We start from the raw sequence: 14,025 nt of genomic DNA, 5'->3' as shown, positions 1-14,025 counted from the left end.
AATATTTTCTTGGTAAAAGAATATATATTGAAAAGTATATATCTATTACACCACTTTAAATAAAATTTCTTTATAATCATAAAACGTTAAATTAAATTAAGTCTTGAAATTTGTTTTGAAATATAAGAAATGGGAAAGCTTGAGCTTTCCGTAAGAACTTCAACATTAAATATTTATAAACATTGCAGCAGTTTTATGTTTAAACATCTCTGCAACATAAAATATTCATGTTTTTTTCTTCACTGTTGTAAATATTTACGCTTGTTTATAGGAAAGACATGTAATTATTTCCTATACAAATGTTGTGATTGAATATATTTATAATTGAAAAACAAAAAGTTTTCCACGTAACAATCTATAAAATAAACTATTATTTTATTTACTCTTGATAAAAGATTAATTTCTTTATTTGTTGTTTAAAAATAATTTCTACTGTTAGTTATTTTTATATATTACTGTCAGTGTATTAACAATACTTATATTTAAGAGTTAGTAGGCTTCTAGATTTTTAATGTTATTAAGTTTAAATAAGTCAGATTTTAAGTATGGTCTTCATAAAAATAAAAAAAAATTGTTTGATTAATTAATACTACTTTTTAAATAGTTTCTTTTAAATTTATAATGGAATTTTTTAATTTAGTTTAAAATATTGTTTGTTTCTAAGTTGGTATAAATTTTTTAACGATATTAGTCTTTGATTAAAATATAAAGTACCAAAGTTTTAACTAGAATATTTTAATCTTTGAAACCACAATTATATTTAGATTAAATAAAAATTCTTGCTATAAACCAGTGACGACGCGTGGTATTTTTGTCAGGGACCGCGGAAAAAATTACTCTTTAAAAATCACCTAACTTGAAACTTAAGTCTTTAGCTGTGAGGGCTTCGTCTTGATAACTTCTTTGCTCGTTTTTGGTAAACTGCACTTGTAGCTTGACCCGCTAGCGTAGCCTGCTGATGTGGTTGCTTCTCTACGTGCGCCTGCTGGCTCGTGCCACTAACTTTCTAGCTGGCATTCTTCAGTTTTATTGTGTTGCTGCTACTAGGCTTGATCGCTTTTATCGCTAGATAGCACATTTACATTCAGTACACTTATCGATGTGTAATATTGAAAACAAATTTTTAACTTGTGTTAAGCTGTTCATACTTTTAAATTAGTTCATATTCGACTAAGATGCAGCTGACACGGAGTACGAAAATTTCCATTATCAAAAATAAAAATTTGGGAAAAACAAGTTTAGGAAGAATATATAACCAAAGGTCAGTTACTAATTCACTGTACTAATTACAACTTCATTAATAAATAAACTTCTTATTTTAGAAAATAAAAAGTAAGTTTTATATCGTTTAAAAGCTCAATTTTTTGGCTTTTATACAAAGTTCTAAAAACGTAGTTTAGGATGGAACTAAAGCAGGGCCCATTTATAGCAGCGTTTTTCAAAAACTAAAGCTCTAAAACTAAATTTTTGTACGAAAAAAAACCATTCGGTTATCGAGTCGCACACCACTTTGATACCGTTTTACCTCTTGTCCAAGACAAAATAAATGATAAAGTTAAATGTATAAGATAATAAGGTATAACATTCACAATATACTAAACAAATAGTTTAATAAAAGTTACATACTGACTTAAAAATACAGTTGTATTAATTTTTTCAAAGTGAGTGTGTGTGAGTTCATGTGAAAGAAAGTGAAAGGTAAAAAAGTGCCAAGATATTATTTGAAGAAGAACCGTCGATTGTGTGCACGGTTGTTTGAAGTATAATGTCTTTTGTTTAGTAATTATTTCTGCTGCAATTGTTATCCGTTCAAGGTTGCATATTTGGCAGATCTTACTCGCGCCACCTATGTTGCTGTTGGCGTAGGATGCTCCATTATATTTCTGAATTTGCCACCTCACCTGTCAAAATACTGCCGAACAAAATCTGACAAATTTGTGTTGTTCTTTTTACTTACATGATTTATAGATTTATCATTTTCATTATTTGTTTTATTGTCATCGCTAAAATTACATAGAACACGCACAGCGATGACAATTATAAAAGCAATAAAGATAAAACTTATATGGGTTGACAGGAGGTCATTTTGAAAAAAAGGTATACTGGGCATAAGTATACTTTTAAGCATAGTGTAACGAAATTAACATTTCATTTTAGTATTTTAAAGCTCGTGAATAAATATGAAGTTTTTTGTAATAACAAAAACAGTTTTCATTATTCTCAAATCAAGTGTTTCCAAAATAATTTTTATAACTCTCAAAACAATTTTCTTAAAACAATAAACAATATTGTTTACTTAAAGGAGTTACATTTGTTACAGTGCTTATAAAACGGGATTTTACTTGCATTTACTCGCAGTATCGGTTGTTAATTCGTGTGATTAAGCATAATGCATTACAAACACGTTAAATTTAATATGTTTTATTGATTAAGTTATAAGATATTTATTATAATTGTATTATCATTTGTGTTTAACTGTAGTTTTAGTTAGTGTGTCGTGTGATTGTTTTATATTTGTAAATAAACTTTTGTTTACTTTTAAGTATCTTATAAGTATTTATCTTATCTACCCTGTCTACCCCCATTTAATTACTCTAGCAATCTAGATTGGTTACAATAGAATTGAAAAAAAAATCTTAAACTTTGTAAATAAATTTTAAATACTTTAAATTTTCTTTAACTCTCTTACAATACTTCAAAAAATAACTATTTTTAGTTTTAAGATTAACAATAACTTTAAAGCAAACTTACATCAATTTTTTTTAAAATAAGTAGGTGTTTTGAACTTGTTTAACTTTTTTTTTTTAAACTTTGATAAAACGAAAAATCACGTCAACTTACCTTCTTAAATGATTTTTTTTTGGTTTGTTTTGTTTATTTTATTTTCCTAATCAAGTTTACTATCTAGTAACTTATAAACTAAAACTTTTATTAATTGAAAGTACTTTAGTTGAACAAAATGTATAGCAATAATTACTTCTTTTAGTAAACATTCAATGTTTTAATTAATATCGTTTTGTGTTAAAGTTAGCAAACTTGAAATTGTTTTAATAAATTAAAAAAAAACAATTTAGTTTTATTTTGAAGCACATATTAGAAGCATAATGAAAACTGTAACTAAAAAAATATTTATTTATCTTTATGTTATGATTGTTAATACAACGAAACAACATTAAAGCATAAATATTTTTTTAGATATGTTCCTAGCTTGAAAACAACTTCTACCAAAATATAGGTTTTTAAAATACTTTTTTTAATAACTAGGTACATTTTTCGTGATAAAAAACTTTTAGTAAATAAATTTAAATTGTTTTAATAATACTTAAAAAAACTTTTACACGTAAAATTACAGTGCTTGAGCGTTCTTGTAAAAATATTACTTTTCATTACAAGTAATATGTTTTATTTTGTACCAAGACGTTTCTTAACTTTCTTCAATTTTTAAAATATTTTATAAACTTTTAATTTTTACCTCACACCCTTTTATTACGGGTAGGAGTCAAATGTGCACGAAGGAACACTTTTGCACGAAGGGACACTTTTGCAAGAAGACACTTTAGCACGAAGATACTTTTTTTTTAATTTTAATCAGTTTTTTTCATAAATATATTTTTAATAACTTTAAATTTTTATTACATTTAATTCTACTGACAGTGTTACCCCTAACCCTTACCCTAGGTCGGTAACTATTTTTTTTCATTGATTTTTTTAGTTTCTTTTATTTTTAATAGTTTATACTATTTATTCTATTCTTTAATTTTATTATTACTGTTACCCTTAACCCTTACCCTCGGTCGGTAAATTATTATTATTTTGAAATTATTCTTTGTGTTGTTTTTTATAACTTTATTTTTATTTTTTTACTTTCGTGCAAAAGTGTCTTCGTGCATATTTCACCCGTTCCCTATTACTATATATGTAATTTTAGCAAACTATTGCGTTTATTTCACTACAAATTAACATATATTCTGAAATTTTTACATTTATTTATTTATTTTTATTACTACGCTGAATATTAATTTAATTGAACATAATTAACTTATGAACTTCAAATTAACTTCAAAATATTTTTTTTCTGTACTTTAAAACTACAACACTTTAAAAGTACTACTTATATAACAACGTAATTTTACTTTATTTTCATAAATATTTGTATTTTTCTATAACTAATTGTTAGAGTTTATTGAACGACAAAAGGAAGACGCTTTAAATATTTGGTCTTAAGACTTGATGCAAAAAAATACCTATGTGTTATCGAGTCGCACACCACGGATACCTTTTAACGTCTTGTCCAGGACAGATTAATCAAATAAACTTATACTTGAAGTTTTTTTTTTCATAATGTTAACTTACAATAAAATTTTCACAACTTCGAGTTCTAAACGAGTAATGGCAAAAATAAATTTCAAATGTTTGTTTTTGTTTTTATCTTCTAAATATCTATCGAACCTTAAAATATAAATATCAACTGAACCTTCTAAACTGCAAAATCAAAAATGTTTACAAAATATCCGCGAAATTTAACTGATTTTAAAATCTGGTTATAATCAAACTATGCGTTTTATATTTGAGATGTTTTCTCACTTAATAGTTATTGTACGTATTTATTGTAATTGTTAGTTAGGTAGTGAAATGTTTGTTTTTATTTAACATTGTAAAATGGTTTGACTAAAGTACATATTTAAACTTTGATGCTACTGTTGAAAAATAAGTAAGTAAGTAATTAGTTAAACATAAAAAACAAGTTAAACCATTTCGTTTCAGTTAATTTTTATTAACAAAAATTAAACATAAAATAGATTCATTAGACATGCTTTTAAGTCAAAAATATAAGAATAACATAAAAACACTTAAATTCATTCAATTATAATACTGACATATGTTAATTTTTTTTATTAGTTTAGCTATATATAATTGGAAAATCGTCCCAATTTTACAAAATAAGGAATCAATAAACTGCAATGTAATTTTAGCTGAAAAAATACATTTAGAAAGCAAAAAAAAAAAACGGTTTTTTATAGTTATAATTTATTATTTTGACATACAAAATTAATAAATATAATATATCAAGTTACGTATAGGCCTATTGAATTTAAAAAATAAATAAATAACATTGCTTCAGCTACATAAGTAGCAAGATAGCATTATCAGCTTGTGTAAACACAAAATTATTGCTGTTATAAGCTTTTAACACTTTTAAAAAACATTAAAAAATGTCTAAAATAAACATAAACTAATAATTCAAAACACATGTTGATGACCAAGCATAAATTACAGTTAACATGTTTTAACTAAAACTAATTTTTTTTATAAATTTAAAACAAAAAAATAACTTCCTAATTTTTTAAGTTTTATATGTAAAAAAGTTATAAAGAAGTGAAGAATAAAGATATTTCTTACTTAAGAAACTTAAAATATTTTGTTTATATACAACTAACTAAATCAAATTCATGGTGATATACTATAAATTGTTTTTAATTTTTTTTAACTTCAAATTAAAACTATATTAACTTATTCAAAACGTAAAACGAAATTTATTAGTTTAAATAAAGTTTTTTATTATAGTAAATTTTAGTTTGATACTTACATTTTTTGCTATCATTTGCAAAGTCAACTTCCAAAAGCCGCAAATAGCACTTAATTGAACCGCATAACTATCAACAAAATTCCACGCGATATTTTGTAAAACTACTTTTTTTACAAATAATTTTATTTTGAATCAAAAAAAAAGCACAACTGGTGTTTATAAACTTGAATCTTTCTAGACTATAAGTAAATGAAGGTACTAAAAAACCAATAAATAAACTTTGAAACAAATTTAAAGACTGACACCTAAAAGTTTATCAAGACAAAAGTTTGTGAGGATATAAAGAAAGGTTTCTAAAATATAAAATAAGAACCGTAAGTTTTTTCATTAATAAGTAGTTTTAAAGGAAAACACTGCATTCAGTATGAACTTCATTAATTTGTATGTTGTACATAAAACATAAAAGTAGCAATTATAATTTTACTATTGTTACAACAATGAGGATATTTCTTGTATTTTTATTAAAACTGTTTGAATTTACTAACATGTGCATTAAAATCCTTTATAAGAAACTAATGCATTTTATAGTAAAACTTTCATAAAATTCATAAATAAGTTTCTTATATATTAACTTATATTTTTTTAAACTAAAATAGGAAGCGTTTAATAAACTAAACTTAATTTTGATCTAATCGAATTTAGTAACCAATGGTAAACTTAAAAAAAAAACTTGTTTGTTTATCGCTTTTACGTTTTTAAAACCTCAGCAAAATCATAGCATTAAGAAAAAAAATCACTTTCTTTCCTTTACACTTTAATTATGTAGATGTGAAAGAAATCAAATTTATACAAAAATTAATATTTTTAATATTAATTTTCAGTCCTTAAAAACTTTACAGTTTTTAGGATTAACCATAACCAGAAAATCTTTAAGTACTGAGTATAGTAAACAAAATACAAATCTTAAACAAAAGGTCAAGTTTTTTCAAAAATATTAATTCGAATTGAAAGTAGACACTATACGAATTAAAATTATATTAATTAGTGTAAAGTTTTTTGAATAGCTTTTATCATCAATACACCTTTTTTTACGTACATACCGATAGTGCATGGATGTTAATAATTAAACAATACTAAATACTTGCAATAGTTAACCTCGATAAAAGAAGCAAAACAAAACTAGGACAACAACAAAGTACTAACTGCTGTGTTTATGAACGGCAAAAGTTTTAACTCAAATAAAACGTTTTTATTACAGTCATAAACTTTTAGATAAATTTTAGCAGATAGCTACAGTTTTTATTTCTTCAAAAAATCTTAACTTAGTCAGGTTACACATTTACTTGGAGCTTTTACTTATAAAATATAAATTAATAATGATTTAAAATCCAACTAATTTAACAGGCAGAGACTTTTGAAATTTTTCTCTTTAGAGCTGTTCATATCTTATGAGTAGCAAAAAGTCGTAGTTCAATAGAACATTTTCATAGTAAAACTGATATTCTTATGAACAACTAAAATAGTTTTCAAATTTTAAGCTGATGAGCAAAAGGATACTTTTTAGTGTACTAGTTGTAAACTTATAACTTTTCAAATAAAGATTTTTACTTTAAGCGTATTTTTGTAGAGACTTATAAAAGTTTGTTTATAATGAAAGGCTTTGATAATTATTATGATAAATATTTATAACCGACTATTGTACTAATGAACTGTACTAATACAATGAGTGGCTTTTATTCAGTCTAAGACATTTAAGTTACTAGAGAAAAGTTAAATAAATTTTGTAGTTTGCACAAATTGAGTTTTTGTTATATTGTTGATGGTTAAAACAACTGTTTTTCCTGTAAAATTTTGCTTTTTGCATGAGAATTGAATTTCAAAAGCATTTTTAATGTTGATACATAGTAAGCATTTGTAATCAAACAAAAAGAGCATATACGAAAAATAAATTTTGTTGACGTAAATCTAGTCAAAATGCTAGATTTTCTGTTGAATTTGCTTGGTGGTTTTTTATGTTGTCGATGTTTTAGAAACGTAGGTAAGTTCTAGTTGAAAAGTTAATCTTAAATTAAATTGTCAAAACTAAGTTAAAAAACAAAATACTTACATACATTTTATTGAGAAGGTAAACTTAAAATTTGTTTAAATAAAAAGAAATACCAACGGTTAATAAAAAACAGTTAACCTTGCTTTTATTTTACTTACTTACATACTTATCGTATTATTTCAAAGTTGTTTAATTTGTTTAAATTTGATTAGAACTTAATAAAATTAATCAAAAAAAAGTTATCAAATGTTTAAGAATAGACTCGTTTTATACTTAATTATTTATAGTTACGAGTTCGTGGCGCTTGAAGTTTAAGTATTTTAAATTTTAGTGAGTTTATTATTTTAGAATTAAACAAAAATAATAAACTTAAGGTTGTAGAAACGACGATTTTTCTGACTTGGAATCTGAACATTCGAATGATGGTAGAAATTATTTTATTTATTTATGGTATTTACATTCTTTTTATAAACGAAGTTTAGCACTACTAAAACAAACACAAATTTATATATGTTTTTTTACTAACATGTAAATTTTACTTACATTTGTATTATCAAAAATTATTTTTATTTAATATTTAAATGTTGTACAACATAGTTTTTAAAAATTAAAACACTTAAAATGATTTTTCGAGTTAGCTGTTTAGTTTTTTTATAATGGAGTTTTAAACTTTTATTTACTAAAATAATTTATATTAAAAACAAGATCCAAACCTAAACATTTAAAAGAACAAAAACACAGTAAATATTTTTGTATTTTCTTGTAATCGAAAAACCTACAATTTAATATTCATACTTAGTATTTTTACTAAACTTACTGCTATTTTACAGTACCTTAATTATTAAAAATATTCTGCTTTAGGTCTGTGAACTATAAAAATATGTATTTTTTATACTAACTTTTTTGTTGAAATAATTATTTTAGTTATTTTTATATTCTACAAAAAAAACTACTTTGTTTATTAATGGCTTGTACATTTAAAAAGTTTTTCATTGTAATTTAAAAAAAATAATTTTTAATTAAAATATTAAAACATATATATGCAATCTTTTAAGTTTTATGTATAAATTTATCAAAATAACGAGGTAAAATAAGATAAAAAATGGTTAGGAACCATTAAAAAAACCACTGTCTCAGTCTTTTACAAAACATTTTGGAATGATCTTTTGTTTTTAAGAACTAAACATTATCAACTTTTATTCAAATAGTATACTATTTCTCCTTTCTATTTCTTAATTATATTTGAAAAAGAATTGATAGTTTTTTTTCTTTTAATAAACAAAAAATATTTTCAAAGTGTTTTGTAAGAGACTAAGACGGTGTTTTTTTTAATGGCTCCTAACCATTTTAAATTTTATTTAGTCAAAATTTCAAAATCTGTCCAGTTTTTATAATCAAAAGTGGCATACTACCTTCATTCCAGAATTTTAACTTTTAACAAAGTTAATGTATTTTCAGAAAATAAAGCGTTAAAAATTAAATATGGTCAGTTAAACAACTTATTTTAATGTTAGTACATTATCGTGTTAAAAAAATCCCCTAAAAAGAATAAAAAAATTATGAAAAAATTATTAATATTTAATGATTTAATTCAACTTGATATAAACACAAAAAAACTATAATAAATATTAGTTTAACAAAACGTACTTTCCTTATTTAAGTTGTATGTTAACATTTTATATAAGTTTTAAAAATTTTGATAATCAACTAAAACTTTTGTAAGATATACTTAATTCTTTTTTAATCATATTTTTATATTTTATGTTGAGATTATGACAATATATCAACCTATATTACAGAGCAAAACAATGAAGTTGCTACTAATGGAAATCAAACAATGTCATTAAATTCAGGTTTCACTTCGTTTTAAAATTTCTTTTTAATATATAACAAAAATGCGAACGATAAAAAGTATTTTGATGTTTTAAAATTCAACTATTACATTGTTTAATGTATACCGTCTTGTTTTTATTGAATTTTTAATTCGTACAGAGTTTTGTTAATGCCATTCAAAAATCTATTAGAGAATTTTAAACGATTTATAAAAGAAAACTAGTTTAGAAATCATAGTTATTATTTTTAGCACTTTGAATTTATTCATACAAATGTTAAGCTGATAAAAATTGTTTAGACTGTAAATGAATTCAGTGAATTTTTAATACCTGTTTGAAAATTTAAATACATGCTTGCAAACCTTAAAACATAAAAAGTTTATAAACTAAAATTATTGTTATTCTAATGTATCATTATATACCTTTGATATTAATGTTTACTTACAGCGAAAAATTAATCTGTTTATACTTTTGATCAATTTAATTCCAAACAAGCACACGTTCGTCTAATGATAAATGCTTAACTTGCAAAATGTTTTAGCAAGTTAGTAGATAAAAAAATACATTAAGTATCCTAGTTTTACTGTTGTGGATATATGCTAGTTTTTAGTTTCGTGCTTTATTGTTTATTAGTTTTTAAACATAGTACTTATAATAATTATAAGAATTCTTTATAAGTAATACTTGAAAGAATCACTTATTATTATCAAAAATAAAAACAACAGAGTATTTTTTCAGCGGTTTTGTTCTTGAAAAATAATAACCTAACAATACGTTATATCTTTGACGTAACGATAAATGTATGTTTTAGTCAAAGTTGTTTTGTAATGATTATTTATAAAAAGTATAACCAATTGTGATTTACAAAAAGCTCAGCTTATAACTTTAGCTCTGCAAATCATGTTTAATTGTTATTTTCTTCTAACTAATGTAATTCTAATTTGACTACTGGTCACTAATTCCTACTTTACTTATAGTTTTATAACCTTCTAAAATCTCATTTTTTTACGTGACATAGTATATTCAAAAAATCTACAAGTTAATATTTATTTTTAGTTTTGAAACTAAACTAATTGCTGTTTTACAGTATCGTAATTGTTAAGGATATTAAGATTTATATCTAAGAATTGTATAAAATTGTTTTATGTATTAACTTATTTTGTTGGAGTTTTTACTTCAATTATTTTTATACTGTACGAAAAAAAAACTATTTAGTTTATTAATGACTTATACATTGAACGAAACAACTTATGTTAAAGTTAACATTATCGTGTTAAATTTATTAGACTTATTAAATAAAAAACTTATTAGTTTTTTCTTAAAAAAAACTTTGTGAACAAACTTTATTAATAATTAGTAATTTAACTTAATTTTATATAAGCATAATAAAAACTAAAAAAAAAAGTAATTTTACAAAATAGACTTAAGTTTTTTAAGTTGTATGTTAACATTGTATATAAGTTACAAAAAGTTTTTTAATCAATAAAAACTTTTGTAAGTTATACTTAATTCTTTTTTAACTATATGTACATTTTTGCGTTGAGATTATAACAAAATATCAAATTATATTTCAGAACGAAATAATGAAGTTACTAATAATAGAAATCAAACAATGTCATTAAATTCAGGTTTTACTTCGTTTAAAAACGTTTATTTACTTAGCTAACAAGAATGCAAACGATAAAAATATTTTCACGTTTTAAAATTTAACATTTACATTTTACAATGTGTATAGTCTTGTTTTTATATAATTTTTAATTCGTACAGAGTTTTGTAAACGCCATTCTAAAATCCATCAAAGATTTTTTAACGATTTATAAAAATAAAACTTTGTTAGAAATTGTTAGTTTTTAAGTTAAGTACTTTAGATTTATTCATACAAATGTTAAGCTTTTAAAGATTAGTAGACTTTCAGTGAATATAATAAATGTTTATTACCTGTTTGAAAATTTAGACTAATGTTTGAAAAGCTTAACAAATAAAAGTTTTATAAACTGAAACTATTGTTATTATAATGTATTATGATATACCTTTGATTTCAATGTTTACTTACTACGAAAATTTTGCCTGTTAATGTGTTTGATCTATTCATTTCAAAGCTAGCACACGTTTGTCTAATGGTATGTGCTTATCTTGCAAAACATTTTAGCTAAAGTAAATAAAAAAATACGTATTCTAGTTTTACTGATCTGGAACGTAATATATTTGATATAATGACAAATGTATGCTTTCGAAGTTATTTTGTAATAACTTTTTTTAATAAGTATGACCAATTGACAATTGTGAATTACAAAAAGCTTAGCTTATAACTTTAGCTTTGCAAATCATGTTTGATTGTTATTTTATTCTTACAAAAGTAATTATAAACTGACTATTAGTCACAAAATACAATTAAATTGTTATTTTAAAACCTTTTAAGCAATTGTTTTATTTCATGTGTCATAGAATAATTTCAAAACTTAACTCAAATCTTTTTGACTTTCAAAATATGTTTAAACTGAAACCATTTTTGTGAAGAAGTTTTTTTGAGTTCTTAATAAAACCAAAACCAATTAACGTTGTTTATTAAACGATCACTTGTTTTTAACTATTTATAACTTAATGACTTTTTTACCCTTTTTTTACATATGGTTTTCAAATTTAGCTTTGTAAATTAAACATGTAATACATTTAAAAATAAAAATATAATAAAATGTAATTTACAAATATACTTAATGTTTAATTTAACACTATCGTTTCAGTTGTTTTATTTACAGGAAATTATTAGTTATTGTTGATTTGTTTGATATTCAATTGTTTTCAAACAAAATAAATTTGATTTATATTAAGAAATTATTAAGATTTTGACGTAATTTTTAATATGTTTCAGTCTTATGAAACATAAATAAAAGTTAACAGACAATACTTGTTTTATAAAAGCTGTTATTCTCTAAATTAAATTATGTTTCATGTTTTGATAATCCTTCAATGTCTTGTTAGGACATAAAAACTAATACTTAAAAAATATAAAAACTTATTTTTTTTTTATATAATTAATACTTTTCGAATCTACTTGATTCTTTTTCAAAAATTGAATGAAGTGTGAAAGAGTTTTGAAGATTCTTAAAAACATTTAAATTTAAAATACTTATGATGTAGTATTACAAAGTTTTAAAATCTAACATGCTAGTCAATCAAAAATTCTTAGTAAAGTTAAGCCAGTATTTATTTCGGCTATCATCAACAAAGTTGAGATGTTTTATGCCATCGATAATAAACAATGAATTTCACCGCACGATCAACAAAAATAGCATCCGAGACAATCTTACGACCGGTTTCGTCTTAATTAGGACTCAACAGGCAGGAATAGTCGCGAGAAACCGCTGTTTTGATCTATCCAAGCGGGCTTAAGTACAAAGTACTGAAAACTGACGCAGGCAAATCTTCACAGCCCAACGTCTTAGACATTGTCAGCTAAATGTGAGATTTTACTCTCCACGCTCGTTTTATCAGTTTTAGCCAGTATTTATTTCGGCCATCATCAACAAAGTTTATATGTTTTATGCCATCGATAATAAAAAAATGAACAGCGGTTTCTCGCGACTATTCTTGCCTGATGAGTCCTAATTAGGACGAAACCGGTCGTAGGATTGTCTCGGATGCTGTTATTGTTGATCGTGCGGTGAAGTTCATTGTTTATTAAAATAAAGTTAAGTTAATGTATTAATAGTAGAGCTATTTTTCCATTTCCAGAAACTTGCGTATTTAGTTTTCGTTTTCTTTTTCATTGCATTGGTTCTAAACTATAAAGTTCACTCCGAGCACACTTTTAAAGAACTTTGAAATTGTAATAATAAATGGAATTTTGACATTGTATAAAATGTTGCAAATGATCATAAAAAGCACTGCGTTTGTCCTTTCCTTTGTCATCAGCAACTTTTCTAAGTTTGGGAGGCATTGCGTCAAATGTTCAGAAGAGTTGCTGATAACAACTTCAAAGTCCTTGAAAGGTGTGCTCGAAGTAAGCTTAATCGTTTGGAATCAATGCTCATCGGTAAGAAAAAATAAAACTAAATACGCAAGTTTTTGGAAATGGAAAGTAATCTACTAAAAATACATTAAGTTTATTTACTACTTAAATTAGGTGTATTTATTGTTACCCGGACTAGGAGCCTCACTGGTTTCCTTCGAAATTGCCTCGGTTTCAGTCTCAACAATCTCATCGGATTCCAGGTTAGCAGTAGTCTCGGAACAACTTATTTCGGTTCTGGACCGAGTTCTGGGTACCTTCAGGACTAATGCCTTTTTTAAGGGTTTTAAGGACATAACTATATAATTTATATAACTAAATATAATAAAACTAAGTAATGTTGTTTTATTATGTACAAATAAACGCAATGACAGCTCACAATAACTCTAAACACTTAAAGTTAACAATTAGAAGGAAAACGTGCTCTGGATTCCCTCCTTGACGTGTCACTGGTCTCCGGTCGCTCAGTTTCTGGCACTCGACGTTGGTCCGTCTCGTTTACAGAATCTTGATGAACGTGGCTTGATCTTCTTTCGTTTCCTTTCCGTGAACGGAGCGTGGCGATAAAATACAATATAAATAGGCACGATGATATAAATATGTATAAATA

Source organism: Thalia democratica, chromosome 7 (genome assembly GCF_965202585.1).
Source record: "Thalia democratica chromosome 7, ktThaDemo2.hap1.1, whole genome shotgun sequence".
NCBI classification, from domain to species: Eukaryota; Metazoa; Chordata; class Thaliacea; order Salpida; family Salpidae; genus Thalia; species Thalia democratica.
Note: the sequence above shows the minus strand (reverse complement) of the source record.